Source organism: Lactuca saligna, chromosome 2 (assembly GCF_052625555.1).
Source record: "Lactuca saligna cultivar CGN05327 chromosome 2, ASM5262555v1, whole genome shotgun sequence".
Taxonomy (NCBI): Eukaryota; Viridiplantae; Streptophyta; class Magnoliopsida; order Asterales; family Asteraceae; genus Lactuca; species Lactuca saligna.
The window spans coordinates 178,371,519-178,386,654 of NC_136418.1; positions in this window are offsets into that span (position 1 = coordinate 178,371,519).

Consider the following 15,136-nt stretch of genomic DNA (forward strand, 5'->3'; position numbering starts at 1 on the left):
AATTTGCCCCTCTCCATGTTGTGGCACCTTTTCCCACGTTGTGGTGGATGGTCTTCACTACATGCATCATCACAAGTGGTTCTGACAGACTCCAGAGCACCTGCCACATAGTGGCACTTTTACCATATCGTGGTGTCTGACGCAACTTTGGGGTTCGCGCCCCGAACTTCAGAAATTCATAACTTTCGCATACGAACTCAGTTTTCGACGTTCTTTATATCAGCGTGTAGGTGAGATTATGCTCTACAACTCTCGTTTAGACTCCGTTGGCTATATCTGACTTTATTTTTAATATATTATTTCTAGTAGGCCGGGACACGAAAACTCCATCATAAATCCATAACTTCTTTATCCGACATCCGTTTTCGTCAAACTTTTTACCGTTGTGCTACTATTGTTGAGACCTTCGATTCTCATTTAGGTTATTTTGGCCAAAAGTCTCCCGATATCTATTTCGAGTTTTTAGTTGTCTACTGCTATATCCGGATTTTGGAAAAATCATAACTTCCTCATACGAAGTCAGATTTGGATGTTCTTTTTACGTACGTTTACGGTTTAATGATGTCTACAACTTTCATTTAGATACCTAAGGCTAAAAATTATTGTATTGAAACTTCGCATTTTACGTTTATCAGTGTTGCTGGTTTTTGCTGCGAATCTAAGATTGGTCATAACTTCTTCATTATAACTCAGATTTTAGTGTTCTTTATATGTACGAAAACCTTGATACGATACCTACCACTTTATTTAACCTAAATAAGATTTTAGGAAAGTTAAATTTTGACCCAAATTTGACTGGTGTTACATTACATTGTCTCGAAATATCGGGTTGTCACATCGAGTAACCATCATACTGAAATACACAAAAAAAATGTCAAAATTGGCTAAAGCACACACATACACTAGAAATATCTCAAATAATTCCTCACTACCCTAGAGATTCTTTCTTAGTTGCATACATATCCTATGCTTTCAGTAGTACGGGCTCATACTATCTTTCACACCTATATGTAATTGACTTAGACTTTCTATCGAGGTTATAAGTCACAAAATCTCTCTACTCTCATTGCAGCGACACACACACATATGTGCTTAAAGGTTCAACATCTAAACTCCTAGGTACTCATCCTAGGTCCCTCCTTAGCCACAGCTCCGCTCCGCAAGAAGTCTCTGCTAATATCGCCAATGGCTCCGCATATACCAATTATACATAACCCATACTCGATAGACATTCGAATAAAAGATTCTACCCCAAATCCATTACCAGACAAGGAACAGGAAGTAAGGTTAAACCAAACATTCTAAGGCTATAAAATCCTAATTATGTACAACCATGCAGTATGCACAAAGCAATTAACAATCTTAATTTCAACTCTAGCAAAGCATCCACAAGTAAGCTCCTTTGCTATAAGGTATCACAAAATTAGGAAATTTTATCTTGAAATTCCTCAAGGATCCTTAGCCTATCAACTAGCATGCATTTCTATCAACTTAAATAACATCAACTCTAATACAACATATAACACATATATTAATATTTTGGGAGATCACTTCCTCGAGCTCCGGCTGACTGTACACCTTGCTTCCTTCGTTCTTTTCTCTGAAATTCATTCTTTTGTAAAATGGTTTTTATAAAAATTGCAGATCCTTAGTTTGAGTCTGGAATCTTGCATATGTTCATACAAGTCCTTCAAACTAGGGCTCTGATATCAACTTGTAACATCCTAATTTTTACCACAAAATTTTTCAACTTTAATATATTTAAAACATCAAGTATTATAAAAACCAAGTCGATAAAACCCAGGTGTATCAAATACAATAATCCAAATCAGAGTAACAAAATGTGGAAACCATAAAATGTAACATTCCAAAATTCGGGACCGAAAATTTCTTTTTTAAATAAGTAATTATAAGAACAATAGTCTAAAACATCAATAGTGTCAACTCATTTAATAATCAAAACCAGTATTTCAAATAACCAAAACATGTCATAGAAAAGTAATATCAGAGTACAACTCCTAAAGATCTCATAATAAGGAGATCATAGTGTGATGAGTTGCGATCTAGACAATTATAGCAATACAAAATCAAATATCGGTCAAGGGCCGATATTTGGGATATAGGTTATCGCACCGGGATATCGATATTTTTATATCATGCATAATTAATAGATATAAACATAAAACATATATAAAAGTAATATAAAAAGTCAAAATTCAAAACTATCGATGTTTGAAACATATTCTTATGTAAGCCATGGAATCTTCCTCCAAGTCCACATCAACCAAGGCATCCAATTATTTTATCTAGATCATCCACATCAACTCTAATATCACCATCATCATTTAAGAATTATGTACTTAACACATCAACATGATCAAACCTATAGAAACTAGCAAGTTAACACTTAAGTATGTAACAATTAACATAACAATAAGAGCGGTTAATACTTAAAACATTAGTCTATGACCTAAAACTAACAATTAAGTACTTAAGATAATAGCAGGTTCAGTTAAGTTAAGTCCATAAGACTAAAGGCCATGACTTAACACTAAAAAAAGCAAGTAAAACTACTTAACCAATATCCCACCTGGAAATCGCTTGGAAATATCGATTAATTATCGGTAAATATCACCGATTTTTGCGATCCGATATTTTGGATCAATATTTGACACCGCTATTTTGCAAAGTACCGATAACCAATATCCCAACTAGAAATCACCTGGAAATCACCGATATTAACTACTTAGCTTAGCATATCATATCCTTCCTAAGGCAACTGGAACCAACCCTCGCAGGGCTCTACGACACAAAGATGAATGAATCCCCGACATATTGAATCATTATTGTTAAATCCAGTTCACTTATCTCCCAGTTGACTACTCAACTTTTGGTAACTTGAGGTTCCCACTAGAAACAGAATAACAAACCAAATGTCCCTGCAGAACACTTATACTTGACAGAAGGCTCAGATAATCCTTCGAGTAGGAGGTTCACCCCTGCAACGGTTAGACTCAAACGAGAGCTGCGCAACAATGTTAAATCAATTACTCTGAGATTATTTAATCCAAACTGAAAGTAACTTAGCACTTTTGATCCACAAGTTACTCCGCACATATGAATCCCCATATCACAACTATTGCCTGTAACATCACGTTGCCTCCTATCTGTTTTCCAAAGGTAACCGAGACCTCCCTGGCCCCCAACTTATCTGGCATACTAAATTCCTATCCGGTTGTTGTGCCAAGAGAAACCTTACAGTCACCCTACACGACTTCTAATGAGAACTTCGGCTATCGAAACCTGCCCTAACCATATTGCCACTCATGGCTCCATTATTCCTTCTGATCTTCCCGATCATAACTATCCGACTACATGTCGCCATCGAATCTAATACGATAAGTGAATGCTACCAGAACCATTGTAGCCTTACATCACGCCTGGTTTTCAACGGCCTACTATTTCCTAATTCCAATAATGTTGTGGTCTACCCACAATCTTGTGAACTGGCCCACCTTGGCGTAATCATCTGAAAGAAAATGTGAATGCTATGGGTCATCCTGTAGTCTCACAACACTTCCCACAATATATGACCGCTAGTGAATGCTACGACTACCCCGCAGTCTTACAACACTTCCCACACTATCTAGCCGCTAATGAATGTTACGGCTACCCCGCAATCTTACAACACTTCCCACACTATCTGACCGCTAGTGAATGCTGCGGCTATTCCACAGTCTTGCAACACCTTCCATGCTAACTCAACCGTTGACCATGGTCTTACCACTGATTACCAATCCGATCACACCCAAATTTGAGCACGCAGACAGTCTAACATCCTACACTAAACTCATGTCCTGAATGGGATCCTCAACCTGGTTCCCCATAGTCTACAACACATCAATCAAATGTGGTCCCAAAGTTGGGAAATTTCCCGAACTCCCAGTTCACATTATCTTCCATACATGTAGCCACTCGAGACACCTTTTCCATTCCTGATAGGGATACGAGCTCATCCCAATTTCACACTTACTTCTGTCCTGGGTACCTAAGCGGTTCTCCCCCACTTCAATCTGAGTGAGTCTCTAAGGCATAAGAAAAATGGAAGGATTTCCGATCCTTCCTGCCTTATAATGATCGATCTGCTGGTAACTGGTGCCTACTAATGTTGGCGATCCATTACTAGCCGAATTTAAAAGACCATACAACCTCTGAAGACTAGATGAAAACTTTCTGATTCCTAGCAATACTGATAACTCCAGATGCTTGAAATGATACCACACTCAAATCTTGAAGACCAAAAGACAGATGCTCCCACCAATACCTCAACAACGAGCCACTTCCCTTGGCGCTTCCATCAGCTAATCAAATACAGTTACTAAACAATCGAGTCATAATGCGGAACCCTGACCGCAGACCTTCCACATAATACTCCTGAACTGATCTCGACCATACACCAAGATAATACTGAACATTCCCAGCCCGCAAATAAGGAAAATAACCCTTTGCTAACCACTAACAATTCATGCCATGCGAATAGCATATGAAATTGCTTCAAAATATAACCCAACACAAGCAGGTAAACAAACCCATAGATACCCTTACCCAAACCCTTGGAACAAAAAACTCCATTGTGCAGTTTCTCGCAAGTGTTGCATTGAATCCGGCCCTGTTGGCCTCTCAAAAGCTGATCTGAAATCTTGGTTCTCTTCCCGAGACCCTCCAATATATGCACCTGATCTGGTCCCCTCTTCCCAGTGTGCTCCAAATCAATATCCCATTCTCGGGCTCTAGAAATCATATCATTCCGGATCTCGCACCCTGAGATACTCACGATCTCGATGATATCATTCCGCAGTATATCCTGATACCTCACCTTTTTCATTGCATCATCTGATGAATATTGTGGTACCAAATAAGCCCTCTCCCGAACTTGACAATGATCTCTACCACAATTTTAGTAGTCAGGCGGAAACCCAGAAACTCTCGCGCCAACTGTTGCACCTCAATCTACAAGTTGATGTGTATAGTCAAGCCTTCGGCTTCTTGCGATCATCAGAAGTAACGAAAACACACACGAAGCTTAGTGATTTTCCCAAAATATCACATACAACACAACTTAACATATAGTTATGGGTTATCAGCTACCATGGAGACTATCAGCAATCCTAGTGGGCTGACAGCATGCCTTGTGGATTAACAACATGTTTCAAGGTTATAAAAAACTTGGAGATTTTCAACAATCCCGTGGATTCATAGCAATCCAGGAGTTATCAGAAATTCAATTTCACATATAATAGCAATCAACAATTATGATCCAACTTGTCAACACACATAACTATTACACATGTAAATATAGTGAGAAGACTCACATCGCAGATAACAGCTAAACACCATAGCTCACACATAGAGTAGACAGGTACAACGAGACACCTAACAATAATAAAGAAGTACCCTCTCAATCTACACCCTAAAACCTTAATTTGGTTAAAAGTCAACCATGGTTAAAAGTAAACGGTAAAACTCAGCTCCAGCTGATCATCATGTCGTGAGCAACCATTGGTCATGTCGTGACCAAGTTAGGGCAAAACAGTCATGAAATGGTCATTCGTCACGACGTAACACTCAACTCGTCACGTCGTGGGAATCGCTCTTTAAAGTTTTAGGCATTAAGCTCTTAATCTTTCAAAATAAGCATTCAAACTTTCTAGAAGGCTTCCTCCAACCCAAAGGACCATAAAAATCATTTCTTTACAAACATACATGTCCAATGCATGTCTTGAACACAAACTAGGCAAAAATAAATGGAAAATGAGACCAAATTTCATGCATGGAATCCATAAGTCACTAATCTTCCAGATGGAGTAAGAGGGTCACAAAGGAGTCTCAATGGCTCATAAAGTTGCGAACTTTATGAGCTCCATTCACTCAAACTTCCTCAACATTGATAAAAGTGGACAAAACTCTAGATCTAACATGCTTGAGCTAAAAAGGCATAAACTTGAGGAGTTGCAAGAGTCTTAAGGTGCTCAAGGTGATGAGGAAGAGGCTTGCTAGCTGGAATGATACACCAAAATGCCTTCTCTCCTTTTTCAAGTCTAAAAACCACCAAAAAGGAGCTCACAATCAACAATGGAGGATTATTATTCTCTTGAGGGTGAAGGCAGGTGATGGAAGCTGACGATGTGCAAGCCTTAACCCTCACTTCCCTTAAATATGACACAAAACTGAGATTAGGGTTAACACTTTGGCAACCGTCACGACGTGATAACATGCTCGCCACGTCATGAAACCTAAAATGAATGTGTGCCTTAAGCATCAATGGTCACATCGTGATACATCCTTCATGACGTTGTGATCATTTAATCCTTAATTTTGATATTTTAATTGGCCCAAAAACATAAATAAATCATTGCGTGGAAGAGATGTTACACATTCGGCTTCGAAAATATGCATCCTTTGGTGGGATCATGTAAAGAAACAACGTTCACAAGACGGGAGCCTAAAGTTAAGACATGGGCGAAGATGAAAGAGTTATTATAGGCAAAGTACCTCCTGATCAATCACCGACAAGAAGTTTTTCATGACTACCACAATCTTAACCAAGGAAACTCCTATCTCGAAGAATTCATTATTGATCTTCGTTTTGATAGTGTCGATGTAGTGCACCTCTGACAATATTGCGCGTATGTCGATGTTTGTCGCTTGGCTCTCAGGGTCGAAAAACAACTCAAAACTCAAAACAGCCCCTCGACCAATTAGTTTACCGCCCCTTCTTGGCTTCCCTCTGCAACAAGCAATAAATCCCCCCCCCCCCCCTTTTTAAAATTGACCCCCATACCAACAATGCAAGTACTACACCCAGTCCACGTGTTATTCGGTCTTTCAAGTGCCAAGGAATAGGCCATCTTGCAAGAGAATGTCCGCATAAACAATTAAAGTTAGTGGAAGACCCGACACTTATCTATGATACCGATAATGAGGAAAAAATAGTTGAAAAGCAGAGTGAAGTGGTGTATGTTGATCATGGTGAAGCTTTGGTGATCTAACATGTTCTCAATGTAATGTTGTCTAAAATTATAGATGATACATTATGGCTATGTAATAACATCTTCCATACCAAATGCGCCGCAAAAGGGAAAGGTTTGGAGCGTCATTTTCGACGGGGTAGCTGTGAAAACATGGTGGCGACGAGCTTGGCAGATAAGTTAGGACTTGAAGTAGAAAACCATCCCAAATCACATGGTTAAAATGGCAACATGGTTAAGGTTAGTTAATGGTGCTTAGCTTAATTTTCAATCGGCCATAAATACACTAATCAGGTATGGTGTGAGGTGATTCCAATGAATGAATGTTAGATTTTGTTGGGGCGAACATGACAATACAATCGAAAAATCAAGCATAATGGTTTTAAAAATACATATAATTTTAAAAATGATGGTATCAATATTACATTAGCACCCCCAGATTTTTATGTGAAACACCCACCGATACATTATTCTTAGAAAAATGAGTCCATGGAACTTACAAAGATTACACCTAAACCCTTTTTATTTGCTTTAGTTGTAACAAAAACAATCAAACTTGTACTAAACTGTTCAGCGCTGATCCAACCTTTATTAGATGAATTTAGTGACATTTTTCTTGATGATATTCTATTAGAATTTGGGGTATTAATGATATCAATTTACTTGGATATATCTAGGATCGTGATTGCAATCACTTTCCAAAATTTTTTATTTCAACCCTATAGCCTAAGGCATCACAAAATCAAATGTATGATTTTCGTGTATATATGTTCCTTGTTGTTTTGGGTTCTTGAGAGATAGATCAAATTAAATGCATGATTTCATGTATATATATGTTCTAACCCGTTTTCTAGAACCAGAAATTGTTGTTATATAAGAGGGAAAGTAGTTAAATGGAAGTAGCATGCTCTTGGCGCCAAAAATGTTAGTTATTAAGACATAACCAACTTATAACATCATCATGATATCACTAATGAATTTGAATGGTGATATAAAATCACCATGATATCACCACCGCCGCGGTCTCTCCCCCTTGGACCCTTCTAGGGGCACTGTCTCTAAACCTCATCACGGACACAGCCACTTGGAACCCTGAACCCAGGCATGCTGCCCTTGGACCCCCATATTCCCGATTTCACATTTATCACTCTGAGTGTGCACCCCGCACCTTCTATCTCGGTTAATAAATGGAACTCAACTTATCTCATTATTAATAATTATTACCCCAAAATATATTGATAACACTAAAATCACCAACATATTCCACATGGGTTACCTCTTATGAGAGAAATTCAACATTGTATCTATTTCTTATCAGGAGCAACTATTCCAAACAAACTCGCGTACAACATGTGTAACATCCATAAAAAATCAAGCCAATTTAAAAACTTATTAAATATCCAAAATACCACTAATTATTACAAAGTGTTTTCAAAATAGTTTATACATCAGAGTTCCCAGAAATCACAATCATAAATCGAGGAAGTGTACGGTCACGCCTTCACCTTCCCGCAGTCATTCACTGAACCTAAAACAATAAACTGAAACTGTAAGCCTGAAAGCTTAGTGGGTTACCCCCAAAATACTCACACGCACAACGATTCACATACCATAACAAACAACACATTATGGGTCCAATCATCCATCAGGATGGAATATCCCAGGCCCTCAACCATCGGGTTGGAATGCCCACATACTACGAGTCCAATCATCATCGAGATGGAATACTCTCGGCCCACAACCATCGGGTTGGAATGCCCACACACAATACATATATAACAGATACTATGGGTCCAATCATCCATCGTGATGGAATACCCCAGGCCCCTCAACCATCGGGTTGGAATGCCAACATACTATGGGTCCAATCAACCATCGGGTTGGAATGCCAAAATCACCAAAAGTCCATAGAAGGCGTACGTTGGGCGTACCCCAAGGCTACCTGGGGCGTAGACGAGTATCGCATTGACTGGAAAATGGGGTCATTGACTTAGTATGTTAGGCGTATAGAACCTTACGCTAGGTGTACGCAAGGTTTCACCAAAACCCTAATAAGTGCTTAATGGCTTAAGCACTTAATCCCAAACGCCAGATCTAGTGACCAAATGTGACTAGGACTCATAAAGTCTTGAACTTTATCACTTTGGATGTCCAAAAAGCTCTTAATCCATTAAGACCCTTCAACACCATGCATGGGACATCTTAAGCCATTGGGACCTCATTTTTATCACTTGAGACCTCTTCAAGGTCCAGAAAGGATAGTTTATCTCGTCCAAAATGCACCATGCACCATATTGGGGTATTTGGGACAAGAAATGGTTCCATAATGCTAGAAAGGCTAGATCTATGACCTACAAGCATAGAGTTTGAAGCTTTTTACCTCCTAGAGCTTCTAGGGCACAACACAACTTCATACCTATTTGTTGCAATGGCTTCACCTTCAAGAGCTCAAAATACCCACCAACTCACTCTCACACATAAGAACTAGGGGTTGGGGATGTTTTTTGAATATGGAGGTTGAGAAGGAGGAGAGAAAATGAGACATAAGGATTTTTATATAGCCCCTTACCCGAGATATTATGGTTTCCTTCAGATATGAATACGCCCACCATACACAAGTGTATGCCCAGCGTACTAGGGCGCGCCCTAGTACGCTCAGCATACCCTTATGTATGTGTAGCATACTCCTTTTGGTTCCAAAATTATAATTTCGTCCTTAGGCTCTTCATGGCTTGACCCTGCCATCCCTAGGGACTACAAATGACACATCTTGGGATGTTACAACATGAATACAAGAGAATATAAAAAACTACACTAACAAGCGATCGAATTACTCGAGAAAAGATTCATACATGAGTGCATGAGCCCATATGTCGTTTCCAGGGTCGGCCCTAGAGGGAGGGAAAGTTGGGCGACCGCCCCGAGACTCGTCAAATCTCGGGGCCACTACAAGTTAGGGTTAGTATATATATATTATAGGCTAAGATATATAATATATTTAGTAGCACAAAAGCTAAAGAATTTGCAAATGACATGGGTAATTCGTTGGGTACTTTGAAGGCTATATCTTAGGCCCATGTTCGAACCTCGCTTGTTAAGTTTTTAGATTTTTACATTTTTTTGGAACTTATACATTATTTTCCTGTGTATAATTTTTTTTTTCTTTTATGGAAAAGAACCTCGAAGAGTCGCCGTCTCTTAAATTTCTGAACTTCCTTTTCCTTCCTCTTAAATCTTTCAAGTCCCAAAGCATTTCTTAACACTTCAAGAAGCAATTTAATCGCCTTCACAAGGAGAATGTATTATGGATATCAATCTAAAGGTAATGTATTGTTTTTGTTTTCTTATTTGCTTTGTTTATCAATTTCTATAGATTTAGGTTTTGATTTTTGATTTTTGGGTTTCAATGTTACTCGGTTTTTTGATTTCTATAGTGGATTATGGATAGCAACCTAAAGTTATATATTACTTTTCTTTTCCATTTGGGTTGTTTATCGATTTCTACAGTCGATTTATTCCTTTGCACAAGCTTTTTTACGTAGAGAAAGTGTGTGATTTTGGTTGTCTATTAAGTGTTTGATGAAATGCCATAATGAAATTCACTTTTGAATAAAATACAGGTAATACAGATTTACAATTTCATTTTGGTCTGCATAGTATATTGATTCCAAATTTCTAATCAATGATCAGTGGTGCTTTTCTTTAATATTTTACCAATTGTGAATGCATAATGAGTCGTGCTATCTATCAAACAACGAACAAGAAAAATAAATATATATCCATGGACTTCAATGGCGTTCTCAACTTTCTCTAAGTACAAGCATCTATAGCAGAATTATAATAAAAAAGGATGTTGAAATATGAGAACAGGGGGCGTGTGGAACAAAGAAAAAAAAAATGTTTATAAAGTTTGAATAGATTGAAAGATTAGCTTTAAATATTTGGTTTCTAGTTATGTTTGATTTCACATGGTGCTAATCAAGAATATCTTGCGTTATTCTATTAAGTAGTAGCTTTTTTTGTCTATAAAGAAGTATGCAAAGAGACAAATTTTAACCACATGTTGACAAATGGAGACTTACATAGATAAACATGTACTAATATATATATATATATATATATATATATATATATATATATATATATATATATATATATATAGAGAGAGAGAGAGAGAGAGAGAGAGAGAGAGAGAGTAATCCATGTATGTTTATGTTCGGTCCTTTTTTACAAAAAAACGTTCTAGTGAATTAGCATATGTTATTGTTTCGTATATTAATTGAAACTATTTGATTATAATTCTTTTACTAAGAAGGGCCTCTTTTTTATTTGCCTCGGGCCTCAAATTGGCTAGGACCGGCCCTGGTCATTCCTGCCTTATTGATTCCAAAACACGGGAGTGCATTGCACATGTAAATTGATTGTAGAGTCGTTAATAAAATCATGATTAAATACCAATTTCCCATTCCCCGGTTCGATGATCTTCTCGATTAGTTGCGTGGATCAACCATTTTCTGAAAGATTGATTTGTAAAGAAGGTATCATTAAATTTGTATACGTCCGAGTGATTGATGGAAAACATCTTTTAAGATGAGAGACAGTTATATGAGTGGATGATGATATCTTTTGGACTATCGAATGTCCCGATCACATTCATGCTACTTATGGGTCGTATTTTTAAGCCTTTTATTGATCGTTTTATTGTTGTTTAATTTGATGACATTTTGGTGTTTAGAAGGAATATTGAGCAACATTTGAACCATCTACACGAGGTTTCTTCCATCTTACGTGACAAAAAATTGTATGCCAACAAGAACAAATGTCATGTTTTATCCGGTGAGGTCATATTTCTTGGTTATTTGGTGTCGGAAAAAGGACATACAAATAGATAATACAAAGTTGGATGCATTTAGGAGTTAGCCTACACCTACTGTGATCCATGATATTCGAAGTTTCCATAGGCTAACTTCTTTTTACCGAAGATTTATAAGAAATTTTAGTACCATTATTGCTCCTATGACCGCTCTTATGACATAATGCATGAAAGGTGGAAAAATCAAATGAACCAAATCAACAATTCAAGTATATGAAGAACTCAGAAAAAGGGTCACCCAAGCTCACATTTTGGCACTCCCAAATTTTGACAAAGTGTTTCAAGCTGATTGTGATGCTTTCGGGTTTGGCATTAGTGGAGTGTTGAGTCAAAAACAATGATCAATCACTTTCTTTAGTGAGATGTTCAAAGAGGCCCGTCGCAAATACACTACATACAACAAATAATTTTATGCGGTTATACGTAGTTTTGAATATTGGAGACATTACTTGTTACCAAATGGGTTCATTCTTCTTTTGGATCACTAGGCCCTTAAATATATTAACGGACAACATAAACTCAATCTTCGTCATGCCAAATGGGTTGAGTTTCTTCAAGTTCATTATTTTATCATACGACACAAAGATGGTTTGTCAAACACCATAGCGAATGGCCTAAGTCGTCATAATGCATTGATGTCACCAATGAAAATTCCAGGTGTGTGGTTTTGACACTTTCCGTGCTTTGTATCAAGATGACCCCGACTTTCAAGAAATTTAGCGTCAATGTCAACTTCAAACGTCTCCATGAATGATGGGTACCTTTTCAATATTGGTTGGTTATGTGTTCTTAAATGCTCTCTACGTAACTCCATAATTTAGAAAGCCACTAAAGCAGATTTGTTGCTCGTTTTGGATTAGATAAGACACTTATCTTGATTTGTGGTAAATTTTATTGGCCTAAGATGGAAAGGGATGTTTCACACATCATTATGAGATGTAGTACATGTCATATTGCCAAATCTCATAATACTAATGTATGATTATATACCCCACTACTTGTTCCTGAAGCTCCTTGGGAGGAGCGGGAGCATTGATTTTCTTGGGTTTGCCGCATACCAACAATAAAAATATTTCATTATTGTCGTTGTTGGCCGTTTCTCTAAAATGGCTCGTTTTGTGCCTTGTTCCAAAACGTATGACATAAGTCGAATCGCATAGTTATATTTTGTTGAAATTGTCAAGCTTCATGGCATGCCGAAGACGATAACCTCCTGAACGCGATGTTCAGTCCGATAGTCATTTTTGGCGGACACTTTAGAAACGTATGGGCTCACATTCTCAATTTAGTAGCTCCCACCATCCGCAAACGGACGATCAAACTGAGGTTACAAATCGTAGTTTAGGCAACCTCCTACGCAATCTCATTGGTGATAACCCCAAACAGTAGGATCTAATTCTTTCTCAAGTCGAGTTTGCATATAACCAATCCAATCATCGAACAATGAGAAAAGGTACCTTATAGATGTGTATGGATGCAACCATTTTACTCCTGTAACACCCATTTTCCAAGATGAATTGATTTTGGGTTTTAAGGAGTCAAAATGTTGGTCTTTGGAGAAAATAGAGTGTCACGACGTGGTCATTGGGTGGTCACAGCGTGTCAAGAAAAATATGAGAAACGCATTTCGGAACCATTCTCACAACATGAGACATAAGGTATCACGACGTGAGACATGTTGCAGCCCAAGCCCATGACCGTTAAGGGTTTCCTTCGTATTTAAGCCCCTCTAAGTCCATTTTAGGGTTAATTATCAACCTCCAACATCCTTTTACCTTAAAAAAAACCCTAACCTTAATTTCCTTGATGATTCTTAACCTTTTTGGGCATTTGTTGGCTTGAAGAATAAGAGAATAAGTAGAAGAAAGTGTTATATTGGTGGACCTTGCAAGGAAACATCAGTATCATCATGTTATATTCTTTTTGGACCTTTGTAAGTGTCAAAGGCTCAAACTTTATTGCTTAAAATGGTTAGATCTAAGTTGTTGTCACATGTCTTTCATGTTTAAGCAAGTTTGAATGAAGGAGTACATAAAGTTGGCAACTTTATGCATTCTAAAGATTCATTGAGTATGATAATGGTTAGATCTAGGATTTGGTTGATTATGTTGTGTTGTATGTGGTATTTTGGGGAACTCACGAAGCTTTGTACTTACGACTTTATGTTTATGGTTTCAGGTACTTACGGTTCTAAGGGGAAGAGATCGACATGATTGTATCACATCCACCAGTGTTCTGCATGATTTGATTTGTTTTGTACTCTGATGATTGTATGACATGTTTTTATACTCTGATGGGATTTCAAATTAAATGAATGGTTGTTTTGATTGATTTAAGGAAAAAATTTATATTATAATTTTTGGGACGTTTCAGCTCCACTTGATTTATCCCCGCTTCTAGTTGTTGAGCATTATAGCGTTGAGGGAGAAGAACATTCCACGCAGATCAAACAGCTTCATCAAGAAGTGTGTAAACAAATCATCAAACACAATGAACAATATCAGAGTAGGGAAAATCAACACGAGAAACAAATTCTTTACGGAGAAAGTGACCTCGTTTGGATTCATTTAAGACACGAAAGTTTTCCGGCAAGGCGTTTCGAGAAATTGAAGCAAAGGCGATGGTCCTTTTAGGGTTCTTCAACGAATATTACACTAAAACACCATTAGAACATATAAAAAGTATAGCATATCAATATTTGGTATACAATATACTTTAAATGTTCTTTATGTTTATCTTTTGATGCAAATGATGAGTTTATGTATTTTCGATATCGCACACTCTAAACAATAGATCGAAACAATTATTTTTCATGAATCATCACACTTCGTAACCAAATTTTATTTTATACAAAAACTATGCGTATAATTGAGTGTTAATTTGGTCAAATTTACGACAATGTATTATATAACTTATACTACCTCTGTTCCATATTTATTGTCCACTTTTGATTTTTAAAATCTTTATTCTTCAACTTTAGCCTTAAATAATTGTTTTTAACATATATAATATTTGATGCAAAATATATGAATAGATTGCATTTTAAATGTCTTGTCATTGTTATAACTTTCATCAAACAAATTATAACACAAATAATAATATTTAAAGTCAAAGTTAAAGAATAAACATTTCAAAAGTCAAAAGTGGACAATAAATATTTGACGGGTGGAATAATAAATCCATATAATACCAAATTGATTCGATTCAAAAGTCTATAGACAACTATCACCTAAAT